The sequence below is a fragment of the Hemiscyllium ocellatum genome, chromosome 1 (genome assembly GCF_020745735.1).
Source record: "Hemiscyllium ocellatum isolate sHemOce1 chromosome 1, sHemOce1.pat.X.cur, whole genome shotgun sequence".
Taxonomy (NCBI): domain Eukaryota; kingdom Metazoa; phylum Chordata; class Chondrichthyes; order Orectolobiformes; family Hemiscylliidae; genus Hemiscyllium; species Hemiscyllium ocellatum.
The window spans coordinates 26,099,081-26,112,589 of record NC_083401.1 but is presented as its reverse complement, the minus strand read 5'-3'; the positions used below and the strand labels follow the sequence as shown (position 1 = coordinate 26,112,589).

General features: G+C 42.7%; 1 protein-coding gene across 1 annotated transcript in view; it reads left to right on the top strand.

The window, feature by feature from the left end:
* Window positions 1-13,509, top strand: part of ctnna2 (catenin (cadherin-associated protein), alpha 2) — a 1,237,032-nt gene that overhangs the window by 916,457 nt on the left and 307,066 nt on the right. The window lies entirely within an intron of this gene.

Below are 13,509 nucleotides of genomic sequence, written 5' to 3'. Positions count from 1 at the left end.
ACTTGATTGGGTTGGTATATCTGGTTAGCATGGACGGGTTGGACCAAAGGGTCTGTTTCCATACTGTACATCTCTATGACTCTATCAGGAATGTGGGGGAGGCCCAAGGGAGCTGAGAGATAAATGGGAGAGAGTTAGGCTGGGGGGAAGGTAGCTGGGAATGCGAGAGGTAGATGAAGGTCAGGGTGGGGTGGGGGATGATAATGATTGGTTGGAACAGAGGGTGGAGTGGATTGGTGGGAAAGAAGATGGACAGGTGGGGCAATTCAAGAGGGCAGTGCTGAGTTGGAAGGTTGGATCTGGGATAAGATATGGGGAGGGGAGATGAGGAAACTGGTGAAATCAACATTGATCCCTGCGTGGTTGAAGGGTCCCAAGGCGGAAGTGTGAGTCTTTTAAAAGTAGTACTGTGAGAATTCAGGGACCCCGTATTCCTCCAAGAGTGAAGGGCAAGGGCAGCATTTTCAGGGAATCCCAGATGTCATGGTATGCAAGAGTTTGATGAAGAAAAAGAAGAGTACATAAGTTTAGGTACAACTCATTTAAAGCAAGTAAGATCCTTCAAAACTATACAGAATATGGAGGATTGCTTATAAAGGACACCAGGATTGTAAAGGGCCATGAAATACCTTTGGCTGATTAATGAAACCACAAGGCTTTTTTTTATAAGTATATTAAGAGGATTACCAGAAAAAGAGTAGGGTCTGTGTGAGAGCACAAGGACAACCTATGTGTGGAGCCATTGGATGTAGATAAAGTCTTAAATGAATATTTTTCATCTGTGTTCACAGAGGAGAGAGACATTGTATCCAGCAATATCAGGTGCAATGGTGAGGTTCTAGAATATGTTAAAATTAATAAGATGGACGTATTGGACATGAGGCATTTGGAATAACAACATAAAGATGCAGAAATCCCTTGGTCCTGATGAGATGTATCCCATGCTACTACAGAATGCAAAGGAGGAGCCTGCTCGGGTCCTCACAGAGACATTTAAAACTTCACTATGCGTAGGTGAAGTGCCAGATGACTGGAGGATAGCGAATGTGATTCCTTCAAGAAGGGTAGTAGAGATAAGCCAGGTAATTATAGACCAGTTAGTTTGATGTCAGTGGTAGGGAAGTTATTGGAAGGAGAGAATTAGGCAATAGTTGAAAATGAAAGGGGTTTGGTCAGGGATAGTCAACATGGATTTGTTAGAAGGATATCCTGTCTCACTAATTTAATTGAGGTTTTTGAAAAGCTGATGTGATACATTGATGAGTATAGTGTAATTGATATGGTTTACATGGACTTCAGTGAGGTCTTTGACAAGGTCTTGCATGGAAGACTGGTCCAGAAGGTAAGTGTCCACTGGATCCAAAGCAAGTTGGCAAAGTGGTTAAATGTGAAGTGACGCCTTTTGGGAGGTCTAAGATGGAAAGGATGGTAAGTCCCTAGAAATGTATGGTAGAAATATGCTGCCTGAGGGGGTAGTGGAGGTAGATATTCTCACAACATTTAAGAAGGCTAAGGACCAAGTGCAGGTAAATGGGATCAGTGTAGTTTGGTGTTTGTTGGCTGGCATAGACACGGTGAGTGAAGGGCCTATTTCTATACTGCATGACTTTCTTTCTCTCTCTCTCTCTCTATCTCTCTCTCTCTGTGACTTTTTATGAAAGAATGGCCTAAAATAAATATAATGGTCCTGCAAAAACTTTGATGACCAATTTCCTTTCAAAAGCTGCTACTGAATTAAGTTCTACCACCTTTTCAGATCATGCATTCCAAATTATTGAGGTGTTCAAAATTATGAACAATTTTGACAGGGTAAAGAAGGGTATTCTGTTTCCACTAGTTGGTATGTCAGTAACTTCAGCTGATGAAGGGGTTGCGCTCTGAAAGCTTGTCATTTAAAATAAACCTGTTAGACTATAACCTGGTGTTGTGTGACTTCTGACTTTGTCTACCCCTGTCCAACACTGACACCTTCACATCATGCCACTAACCAGGGATCACAATTTCAAGGTTGTCAGCAAGAGAGCTAGGAGTGAGATGAGGATAAACTGCTTTACTGAGAGAGTTGCTAGGCTTTGGAATTTGTTGCCTGGGAGAGTGGTGGAGGAAGATTTCTAAAATGTTTCAATAGAAAGTGACATATATATTTGAACGTGATTAATTTAGAGGGCTACGGAAAGATAAGGCTGGAGAGTGGGACTTGCTGGGTCGCTGTTTTATGAACAGTACAGACACAATGATCTTCCCTCTGTCCTGAAAAATTCTGTGATTCTATTGTAAACCATATCTCATAGAGCCATAGAGATGTACAGCACAGAAACAGACCCTTCAGTCCAACCCGTCCATGCTGATCAGATATCCCAACCCAGTCTAGTCCCACCTGCCAGCACCTGGCCCATATCCCTCCAAACCCTTCCTATTCATATACCCATCCAGATGCCTTTTAAATGTTGCAATTATACCAGCCTCACCACTTCCTCTGGCAGCTCATTCCATACACATACTACCCTCTGCTTGAAAATGTTGTCTCTTAGGTCTCTTTTATATCTTTCCCCTCTCACTCTAAAACTATGCTGTCTAGTTCTGGACTTCCCCACCCCAGGGAAAAAAACTTTGTCTGTTTATCCTATTCATGCTCCTCATTATTTTATACGCCTCTATAAGGTCACCCTTCAGCCTCCGACGCTCCAGGGAAAACAGCCCCAGCCTGTTCAGCCTCTCCCTATAGCTCAAATCCTCTAACCCTAGCAACTTCCTTGTAAATCTTTTCTGAACACTTTCAAGTTTCACAACATCTTTCTGATAGGAAGAAGACCAAAATTTGATGATCACCTTATTGAGATTGTATTTGTATTTGTTTTATAGACCCACTAACAGTCAAAGGGAAATTGAGAAACAAATTTGTAAGGAGATCTCAGTTATCTGTAAGAATAATAGACTGATCAGGTTCAAGCTATGAAGAGACGTTGAGTAGGTTAGGTTTGTTTTCATTAGAAAAAAGGCGATTGAGGGGGGACCTGATTGAGGTTTATAAAATTATTAAGGGTATAGACAGGGTGGATAGAGACAAGCTTTTTTTCCCCAGGGTTAAGAATTCAATAACGAGAGGTCACTCTTTCAAGGTGAGAGGTGGAAAGTTTAGGGGGGATACACACAGCAAGTACTTCACACAGAGTGGTGGGTGTCTGGAGCACGTTGCCAGCAGAGATGACAGAGGCAGGCACGGTAGATTCATTTAAGATGCATCTGGACAGATGCATGAGTAGGTGGGGAGCAGAGGGATACAGACGCTTAGGAATTGACCGACAGGTTTAGACAGCTCAGGCTTAGAGGGCTGAAGTCCCTGTTCCTGGGCTGTAAATTTTCTTTGTTGCTTTGTTCTTTTTCCAAACATAGACTGGGACTGCCATAGTGTTAATGCTTTAGATGGAGAGGAATTTGTTAAGTGTGCACAAGAAAATTTTCTGATTCAGAAGTTGGATGTACCTACTAGAGAAGGTGCAATACTTGACCTATTCTTGGGAAATAAGGCAGGGCAGGTGACTGTGATATCATTGGGGGAACACTTTGGGGCTAGCAAGTATAATTCTATTAGTTTTAAAATGGTGATGGAAAAGGATAGATAAGATCTCAAATTTGAAGTACTAAATTGTGGAAGGCCAATTTTGACGGTATTAGGCAAGAACTTTCAAAAGCTGTTTGGAGACAGATGTTAGCAAGTAAAGGGACGGCTGGAGAATGGGAAGCCTTCAGAAATGAGATAATGAGAATCTAGAGAAAGTATATTCCTGTTAGGGTGAAAGGAAAGGCTGGACGACTAAAGAAATTGAACGTTTGGCTCAGAAAAAGAAGGGAGTATATGTTAGGTGTAGACAGGATAGATCAAGTGAATCCTTAGAAGAGTATAAAGACAGTAGGAGTATACTTAAGAGATAAATCTGTAGGGGAAAATGGGAACATGAGGTAGTTTTGGCAAATAAAGTTAAGGAGAATTCAAAGGGTTTTTACAAATGCATTAAAGACAAAAGGGTAACGAGGGACAAAATAGGGCCTCTCAAAGGTGGCCTTTGTGTGGAGCTGCAGGAGATAGGGGAGACACTAAATGAGTATTTTGCATGAGTATTTACTGCAGGAAATGACATGGGAGATATTGAATGTAGGGAAATAGATGGTGACATCTTGAAAAATGTCCATATTGCAGTGGAGGAAGTGCTGGATGTCTTGAAATGCATAAAAGTGGATAAATCCTCAGACCTGATCAGGTGTACCCTGTGGGAAACTGGGAAAGTGATTGCTGGACCTTTTACAGAGATATTTCTTTCATTGGTATCACAGGTCAGGTACCAGAAGACTGGAGGTTAGCTAACATGGCACCACTGTTTAAGAAAGGTGGTAAGGATAAGCCAGGGAATGATAGGCTGGTGAGCCTGACGTCAGTGGTAGGCAAGTTGTTGGAAGGAATCCTGAAGGAGAAGATGTACATGTATTTGGAAAGGCAAGGACTGATTAGGGATAGTCAACATGACTTTGTGCGTGGGAAATCATGTCTCACAAACTTGATTGAGATTTTTGAAGAATTAACAAAGAGGATTGATGAGGGCAGGGCGGTAGGTGTGAGCTTCAGAAAGGTGTTCGATAAAGGTTCCCAATGGGAGGCTGGTTAGCAAGGTTAGATCTAATGGAATACAAGGAAAACGAGCCAATTGGATACAGAACTGGCTCAAAGGTAGAAGACAGAGAGTAGTGGTGGAGGGTTGTTTTTCAGACTGGAGGTCTGTGACAAGTGGAGTGCCATGGGAATTGATGCTGGATCCACTACTTTTCATCATTTATATAAATGATTTGGATGTGAGCATAAGAAGTATAGTTAGTAAGTTTTCAGATGACACTAAAATTGGAGGTGTAGTGGGCAGCGAAGAAGGTTACCTCAGATTACGATGGGATCTTGATCAGATGGGCAAATGGGCAAATGGGCTGAGAAGTGGCAGATAGAGTTTAATTTAGATAAATGCGAGCTGCTGCATTTTGGGAAAGCAACTCTTAGCAGGATTTAATGGTAAGGTCCTAGGGAGTGTTGCTGAACAAAGAGACCTTGGAGTGCAGGTTCATAGCTCCTTGAAGGTGGAGTTGCAGGTAGCTAGGATAGTGAAGAATACGTTTGGTATGCTTTCCTTGATTTGTCAGAGTATTGAGTGCAGGAGTCAGGAGGTCATGTTGCAGCTGTACAGGACATTGTTTAGGCCATATCTCTTTTTTTTATGTCTTTCATGAAACATGAGAATCACTGGAAAAGCCAGGATTTTTACTGGGCTGCCTTCTTGAACAATTATAGTCATTTGTGATCGGTAACAATTTAGTACACTGAATGACTTGCTGAGCCATTTCAGAGGACAATTGAGAGTCAGCCACATTGCTGTGTACCTTAAAGATAGGAATATAGAAGATAGAAGGAGGTGTGGGCTATTTGACCCCTCAAGTCTGCCCTACCATTCAATATAGGCATCACCAGCATTCAACATAAGTAAGAAGATGGGTGAGGTACAGATGGCTGAATTTATGGAGTTCAGAGCCAGATTGAAAACCAGGACCTCAATGGTAGTAATCTCTGGATTGCTACCCATGCCACTTGATAGTGAGGCTATAAATTGGTATATTAGGCAACTTTATATGTAGCTGGGGAGTGGTGTAGGTGGGAGGACTTTAGATTTCTGGATAATTGGGACTGTTTCTGGGGAAGTTGGGACTGTTCAAGATGGACGGTCTTCACCAAACAGTGACGAGACCAATTTTCTTGTTGGTGGTTTCGCTGATACTGTTGGGTGGACTTCAAACTAGTTTGGCAGGAGGATGGGCACCTAAGGGAAAACTCTGAGATAACTAGAGTGGGTTCAGCTTAAGGAAAAAGGGAATCAGGATAGTAAATAAAAAGCAAGAGACAGCTGAGTAGTGGAGCAGTAAGATGAGTAGTAATCAGGTAGTAACAGAAAAAAGAATGTTTAAAAACAAAGGTTCAGCTGGTGGAGGTGTTAAGATTCAAAACTAATGTAAAGAAACAAGTGTCATGGCACTTTACCTGAATGCTTGTAGCATTCAAAACAAGGTCACACATGGGTGCAACATATAAACAGAAAGCGGGCTACACCGCCAGTGCTTTGTTCGGAAGCTCACTGAAGATGTTACTTAGTATGGTGAGGAAACATCTGAAAACGAGCCTTCCAGCTCAGTGAGCATACCTACATCCAGAATCTCAAACTGAGCTACAAACCTTTTCTAAACTCACTAATCAGTAGCTAGTAGTGTGCATCAGGGATCAGTGTTTGGACTGCAATTGTTGACAATTCATACAGAGGTTTTGGAGTTGGGGACCAAGTGTAGTGTGCCAAAGTTCACAGATGACACTAAGATGAGTGGTAGAGTGAAGTGCGCAGAGGACATTGAAAGCCTACAGAGGGATGCAGATAAGTTAAGTGAGTGGGTAAAGCTCTGGCAGATGGAGCGCAGTGTTGGCTAATGTGAGGTTATCCGATTTGGTAAAAATAACAAAATTGATTATTATTTAATGGACTATTATTTGCTGTATAGGGATCCTGGGTGTCCTTGTACATGAATCGCAAACAATTGGTTTGCAGGTGCAACAGGTAATTAAGATGGCAAATGGAATACTAGAAGAATGGAGTTTGAAAACAGGGAGGTTATGTTGCAGGTATAGCAAGCTGGTGAGGCTACACCTGGAGGACTGTGTACAGTTTTGGTCCCCTTGCTTGAGAAAGGAGGTACTAGCACTAAACGGGGTACAGAGGAAGTTCACCAGGTTGATTCTGGATTTGAGAGGATTGGCTTATGAGGAGCGATTGAGTAAACTGGGACTATACACGTTGAAATTTAGGAGAATGAGGGAGGAATCTTCTAAAAATATGTGAAATTATGAAGGAAATAGACAAGATGTTTTCATTGGCGGGTGGGTAAGTGGAGCTGAGTCCATGAAAACATCAGATATGATCTTACTGAATGACTGAAATAGGGATCAGGCTTGATTGGCCAGATAGGCTACTCCTGCTCCTGTTTTTCACATTCTTATATTCTTAATATGATCATGGCTGATCATTGACCTCTGTAACCAAATCCAGCCGTCTCCTATATCTTTGATATCCTTGATCCCTTTGTTAACAAGAATTACATTTGCCTGCTTCTTGAAAAGACAAAATATTTTGGCTCTAACCACTTTCTGTGATTAGATTAAATTCCCTTCACTATGGAAACAGGCTCTTCGGCCCAACAAGTCCACACTGACCCTCAAAAGAGTAACCCACCCAAACCCATTGCCCTACCCTATATTTACCGCTGACTAATGCACCTAATGAACCCGGGTCACTGGCGCTGCGAGGCAGCAGTGCTAACTGTTGAGCCACCGTGTCACCCTATAGTAGCTAATTCTATAGTTCCTCACTCTCTAGATAAAGAAATTTCCCCTCATCTCAGTCCTAAGAGGTTTGCTCCTTGTCATTAAACACTGACCCCTTGTCTGGATTCCCTGACCATTATGAACAACCTTCCTGCATCTAACTTTCTAGCCCTGGTAGAATTTTACAGGCTTCTGTGAGGTCCCCTTCATTCTCCAATGAATACAATCCAAACAGATTCAGTGTCTCCTCATATATCAGTCCTGCCATCCCAGGAATCAGTGTAATAAACCTTCACTGCATTGTGCCGAAAGCAAGAACAAGCTGCACTTACACACTTCCTTTCAGGAACTGGTGCATAAGGACCCCAGGACTTTTGAAAATTCCACTTTCTCTATTTACAGCCATTGAAATTATAATCGACCTTTCTATTTTTGCTATCAAAGTTGATAGCTTCACATTTGTCCACATTATGCTGTGCAGTTTACCACTCAATCAACCTGTCCAAATCACATTGTAATGTCTCTGTACCAACTCCTCACAGCTCACTCATCCACCTAGCTTTGTGTCACTTGGAGCCGCGTGTAGGCAGAACCAAATGAAGATGGAAGAATTTCTTCCTTAAAAGTTGTTGGATGGACTTTTTCTGGAATGCCATGATGGGTTTGTGCCACCATTCCAAAGATTAGATTTTGATTCCAGATTTATTATTTTGGAATTCTGCATTGCACCAGCTGCCCTGGTTGCATTTGAACTTTTGTTTCCAGAACATTAGCCTGGAAATCTGGAATAATTATTGGTTCAATAATATTACGACCATCCCCCCGGCAACAATATTTAGAGACAATGTGACATTTATGCTTTCTCCTTGCACTTTGCCCAGTGTTCTGCAACTGAATTCAGTTTGCATAAGCAGTCTGAGTGTGCATTATACATGCCATGTGTTACAACATGGGATAAATCCTCCTGCTTAATTTAAACCAGCAACATAGAAAATATTGATCCATTGTAGTAATCTGTATACATTCAAGTGGATAAGAATTATTTAAAGTAAAAATTAACAACTTTATTTCTTAAAGTATAACAGAGAATAAGTAACTAACAACTATTCACAAGTTGTTACTCTGACCTATATTTTACCTTCCCTTCTATAATACTAGTCCAATAAAACTCTCAATTAAGATTTATAAAACAAAACTTCTTATCTCAAAGCCAGGCAGCTTTCAGTTCTTCTATTTAGATTTTCTGTGTCTTCTTTTCTTCTTAGGGGATTTCTGCTTCACAGGTTACTGATTGAAAAGTTACCCTTTAAGAGACCTACTTTTCAGGCAGTATGTTTACATGCTGGGCTTGGCAGTTCTCCTCCTAACTGTTCAATTCTCCCTGGTCTTATACCCCAAAGCATCAGATTATGTCATTGGCCAATCAGTTTAAATTATACCCTGAAAAAAAAAGTTCCAATCAAGTTTGAATTGAATATACTGATAATCTTAAAAGCCAAGGACACAATCCAATGCTTTGGAGGTATAAGACCAGGGAAAATTGAACAGATAGGAGGAGAACTGCCAAGCCCAGCATGTAAACACAAAAAATAGGTGCAAGAGTGGGCCATTTGGCACTTCGAGCCTGCACCACCATTCAAAACCACCATAGCTAATCATGCATTCTCAGTATCCCATTCCTGCCCTCTCCCTATATCCCTAGATCCCTTCAGCCACAAGGGCCACATCTGGCTCCTTCTTGAATACATCTGATGAAATGGTCCCAACAGCTTCCTGTGAGAGAGAATTCAGCAGGTTCACAACTCTCAGAGAGAAGAAATTCTTCCTCATCTCAGTCCTGAATAGCTTACCACTTATTCTTAGACAATGACCCCTACTTCTGGACTTGCCCAACATTGGGAATATTCTTTCTGCATCCAGCCTGTCCAGTTTCACCAGGATTTTATATGTTTTTCTGACATGCCCATTGATTTTTATAAATTCCAGCTAATACAAGCCCAGTTGATCCAGTCTTTCCTCATATGTCAGTCACTCCAACACAAGGAGCGGGGATACTTTCTGATGACGGCACAATGCACAGCACAATTTTCACCTCTTCAGATACTGAAACAGTCTATGTTCAAGTCCAGCAAGACCTGGACAATCTTTACGTTTAGGTTAGCAAGTAGTAAGTAACATATGCAATATACAAATGCCAGGCAATGACCATCTCCAACAGGAGACAGTAGAGTCATACAGCACAGAAAATGGTCCTTTGGCCCATCCAGTCTGTGGTGATTAAAAACAGTCTCATTTTCCAGCACTTGGCAAATAGCATTGTATGCCTTGGCATTGTAAGAATAGATACTTACTTCTTCAATGTTATGAGGGCTTTTGCCTCGACCAACTTTACAGGCAGTGAGGTCAAATTCCCACCACCCTCTGAATGAATTTTCTTTCTGCACATTGATCCTAAGCCTAGCTACCCCTTACATTAAACCTCAGCCCCTGACCATTGATGCCTCATCAAAGAAATCTAATCATTGCCGTTAACATTCAATGGCATTACCATCATTCAATGCCCCACCATCTAATACTGAGATCAAACAGAACTTGACTCATTATATAAAAACTGTGGCTGCAATAACAGAGAGTGCATCACAGCTACATGAAATAAAGATTGTTGAGGAAGGTCTGTATGCTGAGTCAGTATGGGTAGAAGTCAGGTACAGCAAGGGAGCAGCCACCTCATCGGGAGCTTTCTACAGACCACCTAATAGCAGTAGAGAGATTGAAGAATGCATAGGCGGGCAGATTCTGGAAAAATGCAGAGGTAGCAGGGTTGTAGTTATGGGTGGCTTCAACTTTCCCAATATCAACCGGAACCTCCGAAGTGCAGATGGTTTGGATGGAGCCGCTTTTGTCAGGTGTGTTCAGGTGAGTTTCCTTACTCAGTATTTAGACAGACCGATGAGGGGAAGAGGCCATTTTGGATTTGTTGCTCGGCAATGAGCCAGGACACGTGTCAGATCTCACAGTGAGAGAACACTTCGGTGACAGTGATCACAACTGCCTAACATTTAGAGAGAGAAAGGGGCAGTTACCAAGGGAAGATATTTAATTGGGGAAAAGGAAATTATGACACTATCAGACAGGAGTTGGGAAGTACAGACTGGGAGCAATCGTTCCACAGAAAGGGCGCAGCAGACATGTGGAAATTGTTTAAGGAGTCGTTGTTGTGAGTGATGCATGCATTTATTCCTCTGAGACAGGTAATAAGGGGTAAGATTAAGAAACTTTGGATGATGAGAACAGAGGAGCTTCTCCTCAAAAGGAAGAATGCAGCTTACTTAAGGTGGAGGAAGCAAGGATCTAGCACAGCTTTAGAGGATTACAGACTTCCTAGATAGGAGCTCAGAAATGGACTGAGGAGAGCGAGGAGGGGGCATGAAAAAGACTTGGAAAATAGGATTAGGGAGAACCCAAAGGCATTTTACTCATACGTGAGGAATAAGAGAATGATCAGGGAGAAGTTAGGTGCTGATCAGAAATAGTGGAGGGAACTTGTGCGTGGAGTCTGAGCAGATAGGGGAAGCCCTGAATGAGTATTTTGCTTCTGTTTTCTCTAAGGATAGGGACCTTGTTGTGAATGAGAACTTTGAGGAGCTGGGATACAGGCCTGACCAGATCAAGATTGATGAAGTTGATGAGCTAGAAAATTTGGAAAACATTAAAATTGATTTGTCCCTATGGCCAGACCAGATTTATCCTAGGATACTCCAGAAAGCGACAAAGGAGGTTGCTAAGCTGCCGATGAAGATCTTTGCCTCCTCACTCTCCACAGGAGTCAGACTGGAGGATTGTAAGGAGGCGAATGTTGTTCCTCTTTTCAAGAAGGGTAGTAGGGAAATCCCTGGCAATTACAGACCAGTCTGTCTTATGTCTGTGGTTTACAAAGTTGTGGAAAGTATTCTGAGGGATAGGATTTATGACTATTTGGCAAAACATAGTGTGATTGAAGGCAGTCAGCATGGCTTTGTGAGGGGCAGGTCATGCCTCACAAATCTTATTGAGTTCTTTGAGGAGGTGACAAGACTGGTCGACGAAGGTCGAGCATTGGATGTGGTGTATATGGACTTCAGCAAGGCATTTGATAATTTTCGAGGAGAAAGTGAGGACTGCAGATGCTGGAGATCAGAGCTGAAAAGGTGTTGCTGGAAAAGCGCAGCAGGTCAGGCAGCATCCAAGGAACAGGAGGTTCGATGTTTCGGGCATAACCCTTCTTCAGGAATAATTTGTTGAAGAGGCAATGGCCTAATGGTATTCTCCTTCGACTATGAATCCAGAAACCCAGAATAATGTTCGGGGAACCTGGGTTCGAATCCCACCACAACAGGTGGTAGAATTTGAATTCAATTTGATAATGTTCCCCATGGTAGCCTCATTCATAAAGTCAGGAAGTATGGGATACAGGGAGATTTGGCTATCTGGATACAGAATTGGTTGGCTGACAGAAGGCAGAGAGTGGCTGTAGATGGAAAGTATTCTGTCTGAAGGTCAGTGTTGAGTAGGGTCCCACAGGGCTCTGCTCTTCATAGTTTTTATAAATGACTTGAATGAGGAGGTTGAGGGGTGGATTAGTAAATTTGCAGATGACACAAAGGTTGAAGGTGTCATCGATAATATCGAGGGCTATTACAGGCTGCAGCATGACAGACAGAATGTAGAGCTGGGCTGAGAAATGGCAGATGGAGTGCAACCTGGATAAATGTGAAGTGATGCATTTTGGAATGTTGAACTCGAATGCTGAATATAGGAGTAAAAACAGGATTCTAGGTAGTGCGGAGGAACGGAGGGATCTGGGTGTGCAAGTACATAGATCCCTCAAAGTTACCACCCAAGTGGTTAGGGTTGTTAAAAAAGGATATGGTGTTTTGTCTTTCTTTAACAGGGGTATTGAGTTTAAGATCTGCGAGGTTTTGCAACAGCTCTACAAGTCCCTGGTGAGACCACAGTTGGAATATTGTGTCCAGTTCTGGTCGCCCTACTATAGGAAAGATACAGATGCTTTGGAGAGGGAGCAAAGAAGGTTTACCAGGATGCTGCCTGGACTGGAGGGCTTGCCTTATGAAGAAAGGTTGAAGAAGCTTGGACTCTTATCTCTGGAGAGAAGGAGGAAGAGAGGAGACCTTATCGCGGTATACAAGATAATGAGAGGAATAGATAGAGTCAATAGCCAGAGACCCTTCCCCAGGACAGAATTATCGGGTACATGAGCAGCACGGTGGCACAGTGGTTAGCACTGCTGCCTCACAGCGCCTGAGACCCGGGTTCAATTCCTGACTCAGGCGACTGACTGTGTGGAGTTTGCACGTTCTCCCCATGTCTGCGTGGGTTTCCTCCGGGTGCTCCGCTTTCCTCCCACAGTCCAAAGATGTGCGGGTCAGGTGAATTGGCCATGCTAAATTGCCTGTAGCGTTAGGTAAGGGGTAAATGTAGGGGTATGGGTGGGTTGCGCTTCGGCGGGTTGGTGTGGTCTTGTTGGGCCAAAGGGCCTGTTTCCACACTGTAAGTAATCTTAAAAAAAAAGTGGTCATAGTTTTAAGATATTGGGGAAAGGTATAGAGGAGATGTCAGAAGTAGGTTCTTTACACTGAGAGTTGTTAAGGCACGGAATGCGTTGCCAGTGGTGGTGGTGGAAGCAGAGTCATTAGGGACATTTAAACGACTGCTGGACATGCACATGGAGAGCAGTAAATTGAGGGGAACATCGGTTAAGTTATTATATTTTACATTAGGATTAAACCTCGGCACAACATGTGGGCCAAAAGGCCTGTTCTGTGCTGTACTTTTCTATGTCAGAAGGTAGGAAGGAATCCTGCAGTGTGTAACTCTTCTCTTCTCCTAACTCCCCAGAGCCTGACCACAAGTTACAAGTCAGGAGTGTGATGGAACACTCCCCACTTGCCTGGATGACTGCAGCTCCAACAGGCATCCAGGACATAACCCACTCAGTCGGCACCTAATCCTTAATCAGTCACTCTGTCCACCACCAGTGCGCAGTGACAGCTGTGTGTACCATCTCCACAGTGCACTACAGAATTTCATGAAAGTTCTTTCAATATCTTCTC